We start from the raw sequence: 22,209 nt of genomic DNA on the forward strand, positions 1-22,209 counted from the left end.
TCCACTAAGAATAGCCGCCTGGACGGCCGCACCGTATGCTACCGCCTCATCGGGTTGATCGACAGGTTCAGCGATTTGCCGCAGAAGAAGTTCTGCAACAGACTGCACCTTCGGGATGCGGGTCGATCCACCTACCAGCACGATGTCGTGAATGGAGCTCTTGTCCATCTTTGCATCCGACAGGGCCTTCTCCACCGTTGCAGTGTCGAGCGGAACAGATCAGAGCACAGCTCCTCGAATCGTGCTCGGCTGATCTTTGTGTAGTAGTCGATTCCGTCCATGAGGGCATCGATCTCGATCGTGGCCTCCGTGCTGGACAGCGTCCGCTTCGCTCGCTCGCATGCCGTCCTCAAGCGTCGCAGTGCTCTGGCGTTCTTGGACGTCCTTCTTGAACTTGCGTTTGAACTCCTCCACGAAATGGCCCACCATTCGGTTGTCGAAGTCTTCGCCTCCCAGGTGTGTGTCACCGGCAGTGGCTCGTACCTCGAACAGAGAGCCCTCGTCGATCGTCAAAATGGACACGTCGAACGTTCCTCCGCCGAGATCGAAGATCAACACGTTGCGCTCGCCCTTCAAGTTCTTGTCCAAACCGTAAGCCAATGCGGCCGCCGTCGGTTCGTTGATGATTCGCATCACATTCAGGCCCGCGATCGCACCGGCATCCTTCGTGGCCTGTCGCTGGCTGTCATTGAAGTACGCTGGAACCGTGATGACCGCATTCTTCACAGAGTGTCCCAGGTATGCTTCGGCCGTTTCCTTCATTTTCGTCAGCACCATCGAGCTGACTTCCTGGTGCAAACGTCTTGCGCTCTCTTTGAATTCCACCTGAATCTTCGGCTTGCCGTCGTTGACCACCAACGGCCAGTGCTTGATATCGGCCTGAATCTTAGGGTCGTCATACCGGCGTCCGATCAGTCGTTTGGCATCGAACACTGTGTTTGTGGGGTTCATGGCCTGGTTCTTGCCGCGTCACCGATGAGGCGCTCCGTGTCCGAAAACGCAACATAGCTCGGTGTGGTTCTGTTGCCCTGGTCGTTGGCAATAATCTCCACCTTGCCGTGCTGAAACACTCCCGCACGAATAGGTCGTGCCCAGATCGATTCCAATTGCAGTAGGCATCTTGTCAATGATGTGTCTATTATACTGTATGCACTGAAATTCTTCACTGATAGCGCAGAAAAACTGTTCACGTTTGTGTATCTTGAGTGATAATTCACTATTTCAATTTGTTTGGTTCACCACGTTCTAGTTCACGATAGCTCGCTCTTTACTCGTTGCTTGTTATTTTCTGAATGACGCTCACTGCTCGAAACACGGCTATATATATCAAACCATACAATTTCTAGAATGCTCCACAAGCTACTCGATCCTACTCGAACCTACTCGAGCCACATCGAGTGTGTGCTCGATTGCACGCGATACTGCACGAACATGAATCTTCTCTCGCGTTATTTGTCTCAACTGTTGTGGCGCGATGAGCGACAACTGCCTAACGCTACGGATTGCAGTTATGGTCACCCTAAGGAAATTATTTTTTGAGCTGCTTTTGAAAAGCACTGACTGTAAATGCACTGGAGTAGTCATTTGATTTATCCCTCTTTTCGGAAATTTTATATCTTTATGTTATACCATTTTTTAAGGGAATTTGTATTTTTATTGATGAAAAAATGTCTTATATAACTTATTTTATGTAGCTATAATAACAATACTTCTTTCTATGTTACAAATTGATGATGTATGGCTTTTAGTTATGTAAATTTAATGCACCGTAAATAGTTCATCGGACACTAATAGATCGCCATGTCGTCCTGACTGTCGGGGCAATCATTTCAATCTATAAGACCTTAGAAGAATATTTGGAGCTAGAAAACTTTTGCAATAGATTCTAATATCACTACAAAATTAACGACTAAATCGAAACCAAAATCTTTTATTGTTTTTCTAGACGTTCTGAAGATTTTGAATCTATTGATTGTCCAATAAAAAATTATTATAAAAAGAATGAACTACACATATCCGGATAGGTGGTTTATATATATATATATATGTAGATTAATGGTACATGCTAATTTTAGAACAGACTCAGCGACCAAGGATGAAACATGTGATGTCCTGCATAAGTGTTGTAATCATCAAAACGGCAAGACCCATAATGGTCACAAGGGTGTATGATGCCTAAGGAAATGATGCAAATTGATGGCAAAAGCAGTGATTTTTGATTGAAAATCTGTCCCTATTATCGTAATGTTGTTTTTCCCACAAGCAAGTACATATTTTATACCGTGATTGACACATACAGAGGAACCCCTCATAACGAGTATATCACACGACGATCAAATCTAAATACTAAGTAAATACTTCTCACGAAATTGATCATCACAGTTCATAAATGAGCCATCAGATCGTTCCTAAATCTTTTAAATAAAAAATAATGATTGTTTTGCATTATATTTGTCTGTATGTACAGTTTTGCATCACGCAATAACTACCCCATTAATTTGAGCCCAATTTGGCACAAATGTAGCTATAGTGCAGGGTAAGATTTTTTATGTTCCCTTTACTTCTTTCCCTCTTCTTTCCCTTCTATTTTCCTATTCTTGACGGTTTCATCAAGATATAAGTGCCGATTATGTGACTCAACTGCTTGAGAAAAAGTATCAAAAATGCTCATTTTTTATTATGATCCGTGTTAGAGAACTCGATTTGCCTCTGGTTTGATATATCGAACTGAACGAAGGTCATTTGCCCTACCTGGCTCAAACGGAGACCGTTTTTTGTCCAACAGCTTTCCGTCAGGTTGAAGCTACGGAAAGCGTTTTGTTTTATGGTTTAACTACTAAATACATATATTTAAATCACACGAATTGCATGTAATTACATTTAAAAGGATTTTTTGTAATTATTCACTGGAAAATGGAAGGAATAACAAAACACACAGAGATTAGAGAATCATACCACAAGCGCTACTTTTCATGGCAAACAAATCCATTTCAGATCTATTTGGTAGCAATGTTTCGAGTCAATGAAAGAAGTCTCTAACAAGCTTGTATAATACCGATTTCGTTTCAGATCGTGTAGCGCGGTTTGGTTTGACACTTTTCTGTTTGAATCAGATAATCGACACTATAATGATGTTCATATTTTGTTTAAAATGGAAAAATTCAACCGATTTGAACCGAGAGAAGTTGCCTTAGGGTGCTAGAATACACTGAGCAAAATTTCATCCTCCCAGAATAATGGAAAGTGATAGCTAAAAATCATAAAATAAACTTCATCCTCCTATTTATCGTTTGTTTACCTTGAACATGTAATATCTACACTCTCTGTGGCAATGTCTCAATCTTATGCTCCAGCAACTCCATCACCATCTTTTGTACTCATTACAAATTTTGAACTTTATATTTTTGTAATATGTAATGTAATTTGTAATTATTCAAAGCTTGCTTACATCATTCACGGGCGAGGCGTGGTGATTGGAGTAGAAATGTTGTGTGTCAGAACTATTGTTTTTATGTAAACATATTAGCAATTGATTTTGTATACATTTCCTAAAATATGTATCAGATTTTATCGCTTGAATGTTGGTAGTAAAAAGTCGCTATAGCAAAATTATTATGCGCCTCAATTCCATGTTTTTTGCTTTTATTTATTTACATCCCTTACAGTTATGTTGTTGCTTGATTTACTCAATCCAGGTAGAATAGTTTTTCTTCACACTTTAATGCCATTTTGCGTAATGTCCTACGCGGACATGCCGACCTATGCAGGCTTTCGGAACCAGTCGGATAGTCAGTTTTGCGAGTTGATCATTATACCACAGGACGTGTAAGAAAAGTACATTGTGAATTAAAATCCTCCAGTTAAATGTTTACACAGGTTAAGTCTACAGGAAACATGCACAATCATGTTATAGAAAGGAAACATGTGATTTCATGGAACTTCTCATAAATAGCCAGCTCTGCTAAGCTCCAGGCAATCACGGCTCTGGAGTCGGCTCTAGACGCAGAGCACCAAAGCAATCCCTTTCAATAAAATATCAATCGGGAAAATGTGCTGAAAAATGCGGAAGTTACTTAAATTAATCGACGGTCCCATGATACAGTCGTCAACTCGTACGACTTAACAACATGTCCGTCGTTGGTTTAAGCCTAGAATGGACCGATTCGCCTTAGTAAGGACTGTATCGAAAACCTGCATGTCCGCGACGACGCGCCAAACATAAGAAAAAAGACAGAAATTTTAGTAAAACATTAAAAGCAGTGAAACACGATATACTAACTCGGCCTGTAGTGTTCGGAATCGTAACGATCGACAATACTAAAATATATTGAGGAGTCGGACATCTAAATAGCCGTGTAAATCAACTCTAAAGGATGCAAGTCATGCACTTCAATGAAAACAATCACATCGAGTGTTAGCTTCCACACTCGCGAGAATTTAGATTCGTTTTATTTAGGCTAACGTAATACCGTCTCCATTGAACCGTTAATTCGGGCTGTTGGTACGCTCCGAAAGGCTCACTAAACTGGAATTTATAATTACGTCAAGGTCTAGGAAAATGTTGTGGGAACATTTGTTGCCAAATCGTTTGGACGAACTGTTAATCTCAAGTTGCTGAAACATGTTTGTTGCAAGAGGAACAAATCGATTTGTTTCACTTTGATTTGTTGCATGAACATTTTCGAATGCGTTTGCATGCCAAGACGGATACAAAAAAATCATCCTGATTATAAAACATTCTGGTGAATAAACTTGTGTACAGTATTTGAAATAATTAGGAAAATCCAGAAATCTTGCCATTGAATATATTCAAAGAAAATTAAGATACATATTCTCCAATTTACGATTTTGTATGGAGCGTAACATATTAGAAAGGATCGAACTATTGCGTATAGCGAATCCATGTCGAAAAATGCTCAAGTATCCTTACAAGGAGTAAACATATCTGAGTACCATGTTGATATGTTGATATGTTTATTGATATGTTTTTGTTTGTGCACCAGGAATCGAATACGAGAAAGTTTTAAAATGAGTAAGTAAAATAATCTTAATTCATGGTGACTTCGGCGAGACATAATTTTAAAACAGAACATTCTTGAATTGATGTATTTGACAATTAAATGAATTATATTCTGTGTCATGTGCCCAACTCTTGCATCGAGTCCTTGATACTCCAGACAGCTTTTCCTGGTATTTAGGTAAACCAATCAACTCACTGGCATCCAAATGAATGATTACTATGGCAGATCTTAACTACGTACGGTTATTACCTCAGATAAGAAGAAACGAAGCTTTGGGATAAAATCGTTGTAATAGTTTTAACTCCTCGAATTGCTTATTCTTCTATTTTCAATTAAAACGAGACATTAATGTTATCCCGTATGAAACCGGGTAAATCAGCTACTAAAGAATAAGAAAAACGTGTGTTCAATTTCAAATCTTCTTAATAAAATGCACCAAAATGTAATGAATAATTAGTTGGCCAATTCTTTTTAGTCCAACTTGTTTCCATATCGCTAACATGCTCCTTTTGATTTGGAAACGAAAGCATTCAAGAAGCATAGAGCTTAAAATAGCAAATGAAATAGAAAGAAATGTTTTAAATCACTAGTTTAGTTGTAACAAAATGCTTCAAAAGGTATTAAATAATGAAGACGCGTCTTATTTAATAATTATTTGCGCTATGTTTTGAGATCGCTTATTTGTTACCGATAGTTTTTGCTAATAATTTGTGGCAAATAGGAACAACGTGAGCAACACATCCCAAATGCGGACCCCGCCCTTTTCTGTCTAACTTAAGCAATAAGAAAAAGGAAGCATGTATTGTTAATCAATAACGACCGATTCGCTCGTAATGTGTAGTTTCCCGATGTTTCTCACCAAAGGATGACACCTCAAGAGTTCTTGTTACAAGGTCAGGATCAGTTCCAGGACCGGTATAGGTTCAGTGTAAGTTCTGGAATGGGTTCGGGATCAATTCGCGGGCCAGTACGACTTTTGGAGCAGTTACAGGGCCGGTACAGGGTTAAGATCAATTCCAGAACGGGATCAATCCACGATCGGTTTGGTGTCAGTATCAGTTATCGGACCGTTCAGGAGGTAGTTAAGATCAGTTCCAGAGCCGTAGGTAGTTAACCGTAGGTAGTTAAGATCAGTTCCAAAGCCAGAGTAGGGTTATGACTAATTCCTACACTTGTATAGGATTGGAATCAGTTCTAGCAAAAGTATGAGTTCTGCAACATTTATGAATCAACATGAGTTCTGAATCAGTTTCTCCAATAGTGTACCATGGAGTTAAACGTCACCTGGAATTTACGTTGTTTTTCCAAAATCCTTTGCGAACATCCTAAAGTTCTTAAATACCCCCGAAATTATTTTGCATAACCCTGTGATGACTTAACAACATGGGTTCAAAATTGACTAAAATAAGTGTTTCATTACGATAACAATACTCTACAAAGTCAAATATGCTACCTAATCGAGATAAAGTAAATATATTGTCTGACTTTAATCAAAATATATAGTTTAAGTTATTCACAGGGTGTGAAGGGAATTAACATAATTTTGTGATGCTCAATTCAATGGTAAACTGATCCCCATTCCCAAATTTGTGTGATATCGCTGTGATTGCTAAAACATTGCATTACAACGACATAAGTTTCATGTTTCATTTTATTCAACAAGGAACTTACTTGCTGATACAATAAATTACATTATGTTATTATTCTCTATTTGTCTAACTTACACATATTTACACAATATTTACACAGTCTTCTTTTGAGTGGGGCCAGTCTCCGCCTACGATAATGGCCGCTTTGCAATACTGTCATCTAATCTACTCCTGCCTTTTTCATCATCTTAGTCCACCTCCTCTACCGTGGGACCCGTGCGTCCGCCGAACCCGCCAGCCTGCTGGCCACAGCTAGTCGGGGATGGACCGGCTCATTGCTGATGCAACTTCGTCATGATCGGACTGCAAGCGCGCGTTAGCTCCTGCATTTTGTGATCGTACTCTTCCTTCTCTGCCATACTGTTGCCGTCGATCCAGCGCAGTGTCTCGTTGCACCGTTCCTCGATAGTTTTGCGATCGCCTTCGCTCAGTTTCGAGCCGGCTGATTCTAGCGTTTGCTTGAGACTGAAACAGTACGCCTCGAGCTGATTGCGAGCCGCGACTCGCTCCCGTTGCTTTTCATCCTCCTCTCGGAATTTCTCCGCCTCGGCCAGCATGCGATCGATATCCGCCTGCGACAAGCGGCCCTTGTCGTTCTTGATCGTGATGTTTTTCTCCTTGCCGGTGCTCATTTCCTTCGCCGATACGTTCAGAATACCGTTGGCGTCCAAATCAAAGGTTACCTCAATCTTTGGCACACCGCGCGGTGCCGGCGGAATACCTGATAGGTCGAACTGGCCCAGCAGATTGTTGTCCTTTGTCATGGCTCTCTCGCCCTCAAACACCTGAATCGACACTCCCGGCTGGTATGTCCGCGTAGGTCGAGAAGGTCTGCGTCTGTTTGCACGGAATGCGCGAATTTCGCTCGATCAGCTTCGTCATCACTCCGCCGGCCGTTTCGATTCCGAGCGACAGCGGAGCCACATCGACCAACAATACATCTTGGATCTTTTCGTCCTTGTCTCCACTAAGAATAGCCGCCTGGACGGCCGCACCGTATGCTACCGCCTCATCCGGGTTGATCGACAGGTTCAGCGATTTGCCGCAGAAGAAGTTCTGCAACAGCGACTGCACCTTCGGGATGCGGGTCGATCCACCTACCAGCACGATGTCGTGAATGGAGCTCTTGTCCATCTTTGCATCCGACAGGGCCTTCTCCACCGGTTGCAGTGTCGAGCGGAACAGATCAGAGCACAGCTCCTCGAATCGTGCTCGGCTGATCTTTGTGTAGTAGTCGATTCCGTCCATGAGGGCATCGATCTCGATCGTGGCCTCCGTGCTGGACGAAAGCGTCCGCTTCGCTCGCTCGCATGCCGTCCTCAAGCGTCGCAGTGCTCTGGCGTTCTTGGACACGTCCTTCTTGAACTTGCGTTTGAACTCCTCCACGAAATGGCCCACCATTCGGTTGTCGAAGTCTTCGCCTCCCAGGTGTGTGTCACCGGCAGTGGCTCGTACCTCGAACAGAGCCCTCGTCGATCGTCAAAATGGACACGTCGAACGTTCCTCCGCCGAGATCGAAGATCAACACGTTGCGCTCGCCCTTCAAGTTCTTGTCCAAACCGTAAGCCAATGCGGCCGCCGTCGGTTCGTTGATGATTCGCATCACATTCAGGCCCGCGATCGCACCGGCATCCTTCGTGGCCTGTCGCTGGCTGTCATTGAAGTACGCTGGAACCGTGATGACCGCATTCTTCACAGAGTGTCCCAGGTATGCTTCGGCCGTTTCCTTCATTTTCGTCAGCACCATCGAGCTGACTTCCTCTGGTGCAAACGTCTTGCGCTCTCCTTTGAATTCCACCTGAATCTTCGGCTTGCCGCAGTCGTTGACCACCTTGAACGGCCAGTGCTTGATATCGGCCTGAATCTTAGGGTCGTCATACCGGCGTCCGATCAGTCGTTTGGCATCGAACACTGTGTTTGTGGGGTTCATGGCCACCTGGTTCTTGGCCGCGTCACCGATGAGGCGCTCCGTGTCCGAAACGCAACATAGCTCGGTGTGGTTCTGTTGCCCTGGTCGTTGGCAATAATCTCCACCTTGAAACACTCCCACGCACGAATAGGTCGTGCCCAGATCGATTCAATTGCAGAAGGCATCTTGTGATGTGTCTATTATACTGTATGCACTGAAATTCTTCACTGATAGCGCAGAAAAACTGTTCACGTTTGTGTATCTTGAGTGATAATTCACTATTTCAATTTGTTTGGTTCACCACGTTCTAGTTCACGATAGCTCGCTCTTTACTCGTTGCTTGTTATTTTCTGAATGACGCTCACTGCTCGAAACACGGCTATATATATCAAACCATACAATTTCTAGAATGCTCCACAAGCTACTCGATCCTACTCGAACCTACTCGAGCCACATCGAGTGTGTGCTCGATTGCACGCGATACTGCACGAACATGAGCTCGAATCATCTAGCAGTGGGTCTTGGCTGTGCTAAGCTGCTCTCGCGTTACATCTCGGCTATTGTGTACGATGAGCGACAACTGCGTACCGCTACGGTTTGCAGCTATATGGCCATTCCTTTGGCAACCCTCACCGTAAAGGATATTATTTTTAGCTGATTTTCAGTACACCCACTGATTTTTTTATTTAAAATTTTAATTTTACTTTTACGCCCATTCTTCCCATTGCGTAGTTGAAAATTTTGATAAAAACAATTCGTGTATTTTATTTATTCATTTTAACCCATTCAGTGATTTTCCGGAGTGAGACTCTTGCTGTACTTTTGTTCTGCGTTTCGCGTGGGGAGGAAGGAAATAAACAAAGATAATGGCATATTTTGCAAATCAGTTTTTGTGTAAACCAACGGTTTGCAGAAAGAGTCCAAGTTATTTTCTTTTAATATCTTTTTGTCATTATTTCATTATGGGTGTGTGCTTTTTCCAAAAATTGCGAGACTGTGTAAAGGTTTAAATTCTCAAGTGGCTTTTTTGTTATGGTGCAATGAAAGTAAATATTCTTACTGGTCAAACATTTGGATTAGTACAAGTTTTATTGTTCCTTAAGTTATATAAATCTCTTACAAATAACATACAAGTCTGGAGTCAACATTTCCTTCACTGTACGCTTTTATTACTGTGGACAGGAAATGTTTATTTGCACAAGATCACATTTGCTCGCCGAGTGGAGTTTTTTTCTCTCCATCGATTGGTTCTGCAGGCTAATAAATCAAAAATTAATTTGTTAACAAATTATAACACGAATAGCATAGAAAGAATAACACGTTCTTGGGAATGTGGACAACACAATTTGCTAATAATTTTACTGGTATACTGAGTCATTATTAACATAAAACTAAATGTGCAATTGGTTTCGATCCAAAAGATACAAAAATAAATCATAAAGCATACATAAAAGCTGACCAAAACATTCACCACAAACTAAACAAAGAAAATCTGTACTCCAAATGGTTTGATCGATCACAACTATTGTTTAGAGCTTGTGTCATTCTAGACTTGCACAAAAAGTCTAGTGGTAAAGCAGTGTGCCCATACAAACCAATTTACAACCACGGTGAAGATAGCTAACAGAAAATCTGAGCTGATTAGGTTCCGGTTCTGCACATACACCAGAATACTGCATTGTAAGCAATCTAGTTGGCTTAACATTTAATATCACTTTCGATCATGCCTACGACCACGGAGAGAGGCATAGCATAAATGTACAGGGGAAGGTATGGAAGGAAAAGGAGGATGTGCTCTATGCAGTCACACTGACATCGGCATCATTCATCACAATGTTCATAGTCGTGTCAGAACCGTAGCTGAGATGGGACGGGCTATCTGATACCATTCTTCTGTTGATTAAAACATCTGCCACGTAGATCGGGGCCGGTCCATCCAGTTCCACGATGCGTAGTGGCTTTGTGGTACACCGTTTAATCGGTGACATGCATGCGAACATTACGAGAGTGGCGCACAGAGCAAGGATCAGTACGACAGCACGAAGCTCAACCTGTCCAGTGCGCACCACGGCCAATGCTGCCATGATGATCAAAAGCAGAACCACCGAAAATTTTGTCATAGTAACGGCGGTGCTGTGAATTTTACCCCCACTACCTTGACTGATCATATTGGATGGTGCGAACGCGAAAATAGATTATGCTTGTCGACAAAGTGTTTCAATGTGATGTACACCATAGCAAAAGGCATGATCAGTGGGCAAGCAAGGCTATAGACTGTGCTAGTCGTAAACACCATCACCATCCAAGCATAGTGAATACCGAACGGAAACGTAATAAGGATAGATTTCCTGATGTAAGGTGTTTCAGCTCTAGACTTGGCCGTTGCCAGCTTCCAAAGATAGCAAATGAGATCCGGAAAACGTATCAGCTCGAGGGCGGTACCAATGAACGCAGCGGTGATGATATAGTTCACAAAGAACGCACCTTTGTCCGGGAGGAAGATGCATTCCCAACGGTACGTGTCGTTTGATTCAATCGTCCATTGCAGCAGTGCCTGGGCACTGGTCAATCCGAGGACGGTAAAATCAATATCATGAACAACAGGTAGCCGAAAGTTTTCGTCATGATGAGATAATTTTGGCGCGAACGAGTCCAGTGCGACAACCACGTGTCCGAGTATGCAACGATGACCGGCATCAATGCGGACAAGGACCATAGCAGTAGCGTCGGTAGAAATTCTGACACCAGCGGGCTGATCTTGCTAATCTGTGTTGTGGTATTTTTCGTCAGCGACAGCGTATCCAGCTGATTCACGATAATGACGGGCGTTGTAAGGAAAAGAGGAACAAAAACAACGCAAAATTAACCGTCGCCCACTTGCAGTACCACTGGGCGGTATCGATGTTAAGATTTTCCCAAAATATATCCGATGGTGCAGGTGCGAAGGACAGATTCCACTCGATACGTTCCAGGTTTAAAATGTAGCATTACGTGTTGTGCCTCGTGGGCCGAATTCAGCGTGACGAATGCAATTCCGAGTGGCTCGTTGAGCGCCGACGCACGCATCCGATGCCTCCCCGGCCAACTGTACCTCGTGATCTTTATAGTACTCCAACGCGTCAACCTTCTCGCAGCTGAAGCAAGATGGTTGAGCCTGGATCGCGTCACGGTTGCGGTGCGCCTCACAGTAAATCCGAGCTTCGACCGTTCGCTCGTACTCCTCTGCCGCTTTGATTAGGCTTGAAATATTGTATGCAAGTTGAATGTCTTCGATCGTCACGTCCGGAAACAGTTGCTGTAGGTAGGTTCTTATGATGGTTTTGCTGCAGTCGCCTTGGGAAATATTAGTCGCCATGATTGTACGCGTCGGTGCCGTTTTGAAAGCGTTGCGGCCTGAAGCACGCCTCATTATCAACACCACCATCGGGACGTAGGCGATCGCAAACACGACGTGTGCCCACATCGACGGCGAATCTGGTTCGAGATTTGAAATCGTTGTGTGTCCAAACGAGTTCTTATCACCACTCAGTGTGCCAGAAAAGTTGATCGGTAGTATGATGGCTATCGAGATCACCGTCATAATGCCCATCACCACGATGAGATGTCGTTGAAAAGATAGATAGTGTACAGCATCCGGGCCGCTGTGCGTAAGTATTTGTTCTTTCGTCAGCCGAAAGGTGGTCACAATCCATGAAAAGCAACCACGATCAATGCTGAGACTGTTGAGCGTATCTGACGTTTCGGTGGAACCATTCATCGCTCCACCACCACCAGGCACGTTGCCGTGGGCATAGAAGAGTTGCGTCCAGCGTTTGTTCTCTCCATGGCTGTTCACTAGCGCCAGCCGCCCATAGTCCCAGGCCTGCTGGCGGAGTAGTGTGAACAGCAGTATTAGGAAAAACCACGCAATCACGTTCAGCAGCAAGGTTTCCGGGATGCCTTCATAGAGGTTTATCAAAATTTTGGTTTTGTTCAATACAAGGCACGCCTCACGGTTGGGTGAATAAACACTGGTCAAGTTGGGGAAGTTTGCATAATCCATGTTAGTACGGCTGACGTTTAGGTTCCTAAAATATAAAAAAAAAACATTATTAAGAATTATTGCTGGTACACCTGTAAAAATAGATCTTTGATTCTTCTGGTTGATATTAGTTATGTATCATATTACTCCATTCACGAATCAAATCGGATCAACGAGTTCTAAACCCGAGCTATGATTTCGTTGCATAAAATCGAAATTGCACATGATTTATCGAAAATCGAAACCTACTGAACCCACTAAACTAACTGCAATCTGGAAATCCGATTCAGTACTACCGGCTACATCTCTCCATAAAACGTTCTAAGAATGTTGCACTTAGCAGCAGAGGTAAGCTGAGATTTACGAGGCAGTCTTTTCTGATAACACTCCCCATTGCTTATCGTTCCAGATTAAATTCAGCAAGCGATATTTTGACCGGTAGTACATTTGTTAAAGAGTTTAAAAATTCTCATGCAAATTTAAGGACACAAAACAATATTTCTGCAAAACCCTTCGTTGCATAAAATCGCTATTATCGGTAGTTGAATTACTACCGTTCATGAACAGCACCAAGCACTTTTTATCGACACGTCGCAGGTTAGTTTATCGCAATTATGCATGAAGTTCACACTCATTGTCGATAAAAATCGCCTTATCAACACCACTACGTATTAATTATCAGAAACATACTGGTGTTCTTTGCAATGTGGCTGTCCAACTGTCGCAAATGTAGCTCACTACCAAGGAAGTAACCGTTTGCGGAAGCAAATATGACTCATCACGCTCCACTTAAACATAGTCAGCAGCCAACGTTACGCAGTTGCAAAGAAGACTGCACCAAAACGAACGAACAATTCAACGGATCAATCAACGAACCTCGGTGTAGGCTTGATAAGAGAAATGATACAAATCGGTTCCTCTTTCTGGATGAGCTCCAGCAATCTAGACAGCGTATACCACGATCTGTGACCGACCAGCCTTCTTAGATTTGATGGAAATCATTATCAAGTCAGCGGCAAGAGAGCACACTTGAATCTATTTGGCTGCTGCTCGCTCACATCCTGTTGTTCGGTCTCAGATTCACTACCATGCACGTTGGGTGAAAATAATCATTGCGTCAATATTTCGCCCGAATGCCTCCGCTAGTGCCTTTTTTCAGCTTTTGAGGCCTATTACACACATTCTTCTATCTGAAGCCAATGAAATGCGTGTGGCATGAAACCGCCCTATAGGAACCATCATAGGGCGGTTTCATGCCAACAACGACAAAAAGCGACATAACTTGAATGAAAAAAATATTTCAACTTAGCTAGCTTATAGAGCGGAGCTGATTACGGAACTAACAAAAAATGTACCACGAATCGGCATGGTTAGATTATCGCACATTGAGTCGATTATTTGTGTTCATCCGGAAAAGTTTCTTCCGTTCTGGCATTTCTTTCCAATCATCCAATGGGCTTTACATAAATAATAAAAGCATCAACGTGTGAAAACGACACGTTTCAGTGCTCACTTTTCACTTTATACTTTTATCTTTCTCCTGACACTAATTGTACTAGCGCGGTCATTCGTAAAATGTAACAAAAGGTAAGTATTTTAGTTTCCTTTCCCACTAGTTACAACGTATGGCACAATCTAGATGATGGGTTCTATGGTTATTCACGGAAATAAATCATCCTTTTGTGTCGTGCCCATCTTTAAACCACTAACCAGCTTTTTGTCAACCGATTCTTCCTTCCTTTTTTCACAATTCACTGCACAGCTATACCACGGTGGTGGCAATTACGGAGAGCAAACCACTTTCCCGTGGCCAACTTTGTTTATTACGAGCTCTGTTTGACGTTGTTTGTTGGTCTTGTTTTGGACTTTCTAATCTTTTGCATGTACAATTTGGCATTGCACAATGGAAAAGGTATAGGACAACAGAAGGTGCATTAGAAATGTCATAAGTATCGAACACGGAGTACAGTATGTTCTCGAGTTGCGCGCAAAGCCTGTGTAGGAAGGTCCCGTAGTGTAGAACGATTTGACAAGTAGTCAAAAGTTCGTTACCGTAGCAATAGACGATGTGCAATCACAGATTGCGCATATATTTATTGGTCAAACGGATCTGTTTGATACATTTTTGTGTCAAAAAATTTATATATCTCGGAGCGTTTCTACATACACCGAGAAAGCAGCTGAGAAAATAACTGACAGCATGCTTTGACAGCGATTGACAGCATTTTCGGTGAAAGAGTTCTCCTCAGCATGCAAAGAACGATGGAGCTGAAAAAAATTAAATTGGCAGTTTTGGTGGACGATCCATTATAGTTTGCATTTTGCTGTCTAATAATCGTAGAAATATTATTAAAAAGTAAAAGAAACTTTTTGACTTCATATTAGCGATTAAAATGGATTTTTCAACATCATTTTAAAAGTCTCATATCGGCGCTTTTCAGAGCTTCTACACACACCAGCGTGAGAAACCGGTTGTCAATTCTTTCACAGCCATCTCTTTCGGCTGCAGTTTCGGTGCATGTAGAAACGCTCACAGGCAGTTTGAGATCGAAGAGCCTTCTTTGATTCAAATGGTAATTGTGATTAAAATAATATATCCGTTTGGTAAATTTGTTAATTGGTTTATAATTTTTACAGGAAGACTTACTTTAGTCAGAATTCAATAGTTGAACGCTTTTTAGTTCGCATGCTTTTTAATTGAACGCTCGATAGTTGGTTGACAGTTCAATTAAAAAGCACGTTTGTATCAATAAAACGGTTTTGGGCAAAAACGTGCCAACTAAAAAGCACATATTCAATAGTTGGCAGGGATCGAAGTTCAACTAGTGAGTTCAGACTGTATGTCATCTATTGAGTAAACCAATGAAGCTATCGAGCTTTCGTTTTTTTAATGAATTTGATTTTCAGTTGTTAAAGCTTAATCTATGGCACTTGGGAAACGCAGACGATAATGCTTGTGAGAACGTACCTAATGACACGGACCCAACTCGAGTAGGGTAACTGTACCAGTTTTCGGCAGTGTACCTATTTTCGGCAGAGTAGCTAAAAACGTGAAATTCTGCACAAATGCGGTAAAAAATTTCACAATATACAATTTTGTAGTAAAGGTGTACTTATTTGATATTCACATACGAAGTTTCACACCATTTCATTACCTATTTTCCAAAATATCAAAAAAAAATTGTGCGTTTTTCGGCAGCTTTGCTGTCAGCCAATCGTTCAGCAGGTTTTGTGTTTAAGATAATCAGAACAGTAAAACAATGAAAAAGTGGTGTATATTAAAGATTTTTGCTTATTTAATTTATTCTAACTTGTTCGGAATTTTAAAATCACGATAAACAGGTTATTTTTCACTTTAAATGCTGCCGAAAATAGGTACACAGTAAATGTTCATTTTGACAGCTCAAAGTTGTGGGCTCCTGCCGAAACTCGGAACAATAACACACTTTGAATTTGACTGAATATTCCTTTTAAAATTGATCAGAACACTACAATGCGTATGTCGACACATAATAAGACCTTTCTTGTACCAAATATCACCAATTTTACGACAAACAATGCACTAACTTAAGAGAAAATAAATATTTGTAAGCCAGTTCGCACCGTACGCTATAACCATCAAACTGTCAATGGCTGCTCTGTTTAAACATCGCATCAAAATGGTTGTCAAAACGGGCCAAAATAAGCAACATACAATTAATAATTAAAGTGCTTTTAGCACCAATCTTAGGAAAGTAAGAGTGTTAAATTGCTTTAAACATTTTTTTGTACATATTCACATTGATACAAACATTTTCTGACTCGTATTCGCACTGCCGAAAATAGGAACACAGCCTGCCGAAAATAGAACAAACCCTGCCGAAAATAGGAGCAAAATCAATGTTTGCACTTTCACGAATATTTATGAAAAAGGGCTTTGAACCGGCAAATAAAAAATATTGTAACATACTATGATAGTTTATCAACCAGAATAACAGTGTTGAAAGTGTTTTCAAGAAAAATAATGAAAAATATTGATGTGTGAGCAATTTTTGTGAAACTGCTGCACTAGCCTGCCGAAAACTGGTACAGTTACCCTATCTCGTTACCCCGCGTATCTCGGGGACAGACTGTACAAAATTCAAAATAAAGGTCTCTATGCCATTGTCATTACATTTGACCACTGTTGAACTGTATGTGAGTGCCAAATTATATGCGTCGCATTCGCTTCAGTTCATCATAGATCGTCCATTCGCCGGGAAAATAACACGGCGTCGAACGTTGTTTTTGCGGAAAATTGCGGATTGCCGAAATTCATTCACATTTAGCTATTCTATCATTCTGCGCGAAAAGTTCGGATCCCGAAATGAGTGGATATCGCGGAAATAAACGCCAACATTATGGCAAAGGCAGTGCTCGGCGCGGAAGAGATCATCGAAAATGTGGCAGTGGATGAAAATAATCCGATCATACAGTGTTTTCGCGAATATGCTACAATACTAGACGCGAAGCACGACAAATACGAACGCATCGTGAAAATCAGCCGGGATATAACGATCGAATCCAAGCGAATTATCTTTCTCCTGCATACCATCGATCCTAGGTAAGTAGATATATTTGTTGTTGTTACTGTGATTGTAGTGCGTATTGTTAATAAGTTCCGCGATATGGTGATCCTTCCGGACCGACCGAAAGGGAAATTCAGGCACTACAGTAAATTATATGAATCTATTTGACTTAGAAAATAAAACGATAAAGCACCCATACAACAAGCTGGTTAATCATTAATTAAGGGTTTTGTAGATCATACGTAATCGCAAAAGCATAAAATCTACCAAAGACTGGTGGTTAAAATGAGGTTATAGTTAAAATCATCTAAAAACTTTTCAGTTCGCGTGCGGCATTGCTTCGCAAATAACGTTGTACCCATTTCGACAAATCCTTTAAGCTAATGTGTAAACGTTTAAATTACGGTCAATAAGAAAATTTAATCTGAATATATTAAATCCCTACAACATTCTTTTATTGAAGCTAGACTTTAGCCTTAAAACAGTTAAAATTAAAAAATTAACATTTTGATCAAAATAGTCAAAATAATAGATTTATTGTTCTAAACCTTATAATACCATCGCTGGCCACATTAACAGCTTTGCCCGGGCTGCATGCGGCCGGCGTGCCGCAGTTTCTAGACATTTGGTTTAAATCAGGGGTCTCCAAACTACGGCCCGTGGGCCGCATGCGGCCCTCAAGAACCTTTAATGCGGCCCGCGATGACTGAGTAAAGGTTAAATTTAATAGCTTTCTTTTCTGACTAACCAATCAAAAATTATTTTTAATTCTGAAAGACGAAAATCAAGATTCAATAAAAAAGTTCCAGAAATGTTATGTATTTTGCTAGTATTTTCTTATTAAAACGAGATTAGAACTTCCACCCATTCTAAAGGTAGCGTCAAAATGGCCTTCGACAATGTTGATTGTTAAGCAATGCGGCACGCGAACTGAAAAGTTTGGAGACCCCTGGTTTAAATGAAACACAATATGTAAGCGTCAGCATAATCGTGTCCGTCTCGCGGCAATGTGATACTGCGCTGGTTCGCTCGGATACAGTGCAACCATTTTGCTGAGTACAGTCTGTTGCCGAGTTAAGCCGTTCTCGACTTGGGCGGTTTCGGAAATACGCGGTTTTTTATTGACAAATCTAATGTCAAATCAGCACAATTTGCTTCAAGAATTGTCCAATGCAGGAGAAGTTGAAGTTTTGCTAAAATATTTAATCCGCTCAAAACCCAGAAATATCAGAATTTTCTGTACGAATCGTATTGAATTAATGATGTAGTGTAGAAAAGTACTAAATTTAATCAAAAATATCGAGTTACCAATTGTATTTTAGTCTAAAAACGTGATATTCAAATTGCACGGATATTCGAGTTGCGTGGATTCCTCGGAACGCATAAATCGCGTATTTCGGGATCTAGCTCAAGCAGGGACCGCAAGTGATCGCCTGCGTTTGCCGAATCACGCCATATATTTCCCAGTTCATGGTTTAATTAACTGCAAACCATAAAATATTAAAGGAAACTTAGAATTAGCGTTGGTTAATTCGCCATTGTGCACGGATGCTTTTGTTTCAAATGATATGCTCTTACTTCTGTACCAGACTGGTTTCTGTCACATGCTTTGTAATTTTGCAATTTGTTGTTCAGATTATTGCCTAAGTCAGATTAAAAATGGTAAAAAAAGAGTAAAAAAAACTTACGATACTTGTAATATAATATGCACCCTTTCATAACACAGTAAAATAGTCTATAAAGTTACCACAACGCTTAAAAGCTGTTAAGCATACGCCTTTCACCAAAAACTAGTCACCAAGCATTTCTCAAAAATGAGTTCAACAATTTCGATGTTCAATTCGATATGTATATTTATTGGTGTAATTACAAAGTCACTTAAAGTCGATTTTTAAACCTCATTTTTAGTATTTCCAAAGGGTTGAAGACTTCAAATAATTGTATATTTTTTAAAGTTATTGTCTTTTTGACATCATCTAATTTTCATTTCTAATTAGATAGTGTTGATAAATGCATAATTTTAATATAACGTTATCCAATTTTCGGTCGGGTAAGTCTCAGTGAAATACATAAAAATGTTCAAAATTAAATTGTTTAAATTGTTTAAAAATTTAAAACATATTTTATTATATTGCAATGCTAGTAATTATTTGTAATGCTTGAAATAGTAAAAATAGTAATGCAAGAATGTACTCAAAATGCATGAACTCTTCGGCTAGGTAACATGTGGTTGAAAGTGTATTTAATTATAATTCAAAACAGATTCTTCGACATCATTGATCAATACGATTGAAAATTCCACAATTGAATTTTCTATGTTATTTGACGATCCGGATGATTTCAAATCAATTTAGTCAAAACTTCTACTATAAAATTAGTTGTAAAATATATTGCGTTGGGCCGGTTTGATGGTACAGTCGTCAACTCGTACGACGTAACAACATGCCCATCATTGGTTCAAGTCCCGAATAGATCGTGCCCCCATACGTAGGACTGGCTATCCTGCTATGGTAACAAAAGTCGCTGAAAGCCACGCTCACTTCACTAAGTGGGTACAGGCAGGCCTTGACCGACAGCGGTTGTTGTGTCAAAAGAAAAAAAAAATATATTGCGGCTTTAGGAAGCATTACACTATGAACAGATTTTAGATGGTTTTAGCTTTCGTCAATATTTGGAACTTTTGAAAATATTTCCGTTATTCGCTTCTACTTTTTAAGTGTTTTTTATCTACAGAAAGCTTAAGGTTCTTATTATTGATGGTTCGATCTTTAAAGTATAAGTAGGTTGGGTAGGTGCAACGATAAAGTATAGATAGTTTTCGTACATTACATACACGTCCATTACATATACGTACATTACATACATTACACATACGCATCGGAATTAATACCGATAGGATCATACTCCTCATACTCCGTCATACTCCGACTCCTGGTGGGGTAGTGAAATGAATCGTGTTACTTTTCACTACTTTAAATCATATACAGATACACACGATATTTGATGCACGCGACCGTCCTATATTTACTGCTAGTAGAGTAAATTATATTGATTAATATGTGTAATTATTAGTGAAGCGCAGAAAAAAAAAATACGTTTAACAAAAAAATGGAAAACCAATAAAACTATGTGTAGTTAAAAGTTATTTTTCTGATTTCTATTTTTATGATAAAGTAAAACAATGTTTCTCTTGTTATAGGAAAAATAATTTGCAAAAAGTTTGCAACGAAGCGAAGGATCGACTGGAAGCTATTTTTCGCAATCATTTTGTTAACATAGCAAAAGAGCTTAAGGACCAGGATCCTTACCAGTATACACGAGCCTACACCAATGGAATGCAAGAATTTATTGAGGCTTACACATTTTATGAATATTCTTGCGGAATGGATATATCGCATTGGGACGCAATTCAGAAGAAGCTGACTTATTCATCGGACCAAAACGTCGATTCACCAAGCAATGCTAGAAGCATTACAGAAAAACCCTTAATGAGCCAACCGATACCGAACCTGACGAGCAAAAGAGGTCGAATGAAACCACTGGAGAAACAATGAAGCTGACTTGCTTACTTCATCCCCAAGACTTTGTACTTGGTCTGGGTGATCTTAGCGGCGAGATAATGCGAACGTGCATTAATTCTCTTGGATCTGGAAATTCGGAGAGCTGTTTTCTGCATTGTCGTTTTATGCAGGAGCTATACAAAGGATTCCTAAGCGTGACGTCCATACGGAGCAGGGATTTTTCTCATAAGATGATGACTTTACGGCAAAGTTTGCTCAAAAGTGAGAACGTTTGCTATAATGTGACGGTACGAGGAGGTGAAGCCCAAATGGGGAACTACAGATGAAACATCGGGAGCCATGTTCCAGCTGCAGCCTTCAAAGGACGACGACGATGAGGGGTATACTTTTGATCTGCTGCTCGTGGGTCCTGATTTCAGTATAAGGTAGGGAGATCAATTTGATCCTAAGCTTTGATGAAGTTAGTAAATTAGTTCTAAGAGATTATATGAAGTTACATTTATCATGACAATTTCTTGAATGACTTTTCATGGTAGCATAATGTACTTATGAGATTATTCCAGCAAATAGTTTGTGTTGGTTTCATCGGGCATTTTCAAATCCGTTTTCAAATAATATTTTAGGTTGTGTTTTACTAGATTTTTACACTGAAGCCGTTTGAAAATTTTTGATGTAAACTAAAATTTAAATTTTGAAATTTGCCCGCTCAAATTGTTATTTTCGCAGGCGGTTAGAGTGTGGTTATTCCGTTCCTTTGAGTATCGAAATCGTTATTGCACTAAGTTAAACTGTCTTATAAACATTTCCTAAACTTAAACAAATGCTAATAACGAAAATCGTCCTCATCCTGAAATCCTTATTGAGCAATTTGATTTGTTTTTTTTATAAATGTCGATTCTTTTGTCGCTTGTGTGCTGAGTTTGACCTGCTTGACCTGATTGCTAGATAGTTTAATCCACTTTAAATGATCATATTAGGGTAGTTAAGGCAGAAAAATCATAAAATACCCTAACAGCTTTCCAGACTAACACTAACATGTTTTCATACATTTTCAGGCGATGGTTAAACTTTATTGATTTATAAGAAAAATGTCTTTGTGGGATGGATCGATGGTTATTTAATGGATGATTACAATTCTGGAACGCTACGCTACTGTATTCTTTCAGAATTGTAAAAAATCTTTACCTTATTCTGCCGCTTAAATAACAAAATATATAGAGGTATTTCTGGTAATTGCGAAATTGAGTACTTTATAATGGGTGATTAAAATGCGTATTCGATTATTATTATGTTCTCGCTTTCGGCCATACGTCATAGAGATAAAGGAGGTAAAAGAGAGCATTAAACGCTTTCCACCCTTTTATCTAATTGCAAAAAATTGCAACCGGACGTGGATCGTTTTTCGGACATAGTCGGTATGTCGATGAGTCATTTGCTTAGCTTGTTTTATGGTTGCTAGCAATTTAGTTGATTCTGGCAGCCCTTCAATAAGCAGCTTTTCACTATCTGCTTGTAGCAACCCTTTTATATTGTTTTCGGGA

At 40.3% G+C, this 22,209-nt stretch overlaps 4 pseudogenes; 1 reads left to right on the forward strand and 3 right to left on the reverse strand.

Annotated features, from left to right (window-relative positions):
* Positions 1-3: 3 nt before the first annotated feature.
* LOC120908218 lies at positions 4-8,950 on the reverse strand (annotated as a pseudogene).
* On the reverse strand, positions 6,657-8,764 carry LOC120908217 (annotated as a pseudogene).
* Positions 8,951-10,352: 1,402 nt separating the features above from the next.
* Positions 10,353-13,282, reverse strand: LOC120908216 (annotated as a pseudogene).
* A 3,697-nt stretch (positions 13,283-16,979) lies between these two features.
* On the forward strand, positions 16,980-21,037 carry LOC120908215 (annotated as a pseudogene).
* Positions 21,038-22,209: the final 1,172 nt, after the last annotated feature.

This window comes from Anopheles arabiensis, assembly GCF_016920715.1.
Source record: "Anopheles arabiensis isolate DONGOLA chromosome X unlocalized genomic scaffold, AaraD3 X_pericentromeric_contig0047, whole genome shotgun sequence".
Taxonomy (NCBI): domain Eukaryota; kingdom Metazoa; phylum Arthropoda; class Insecta; order Diptera; family Culicidae; genus Anopheles; species Anopheles arabiensis.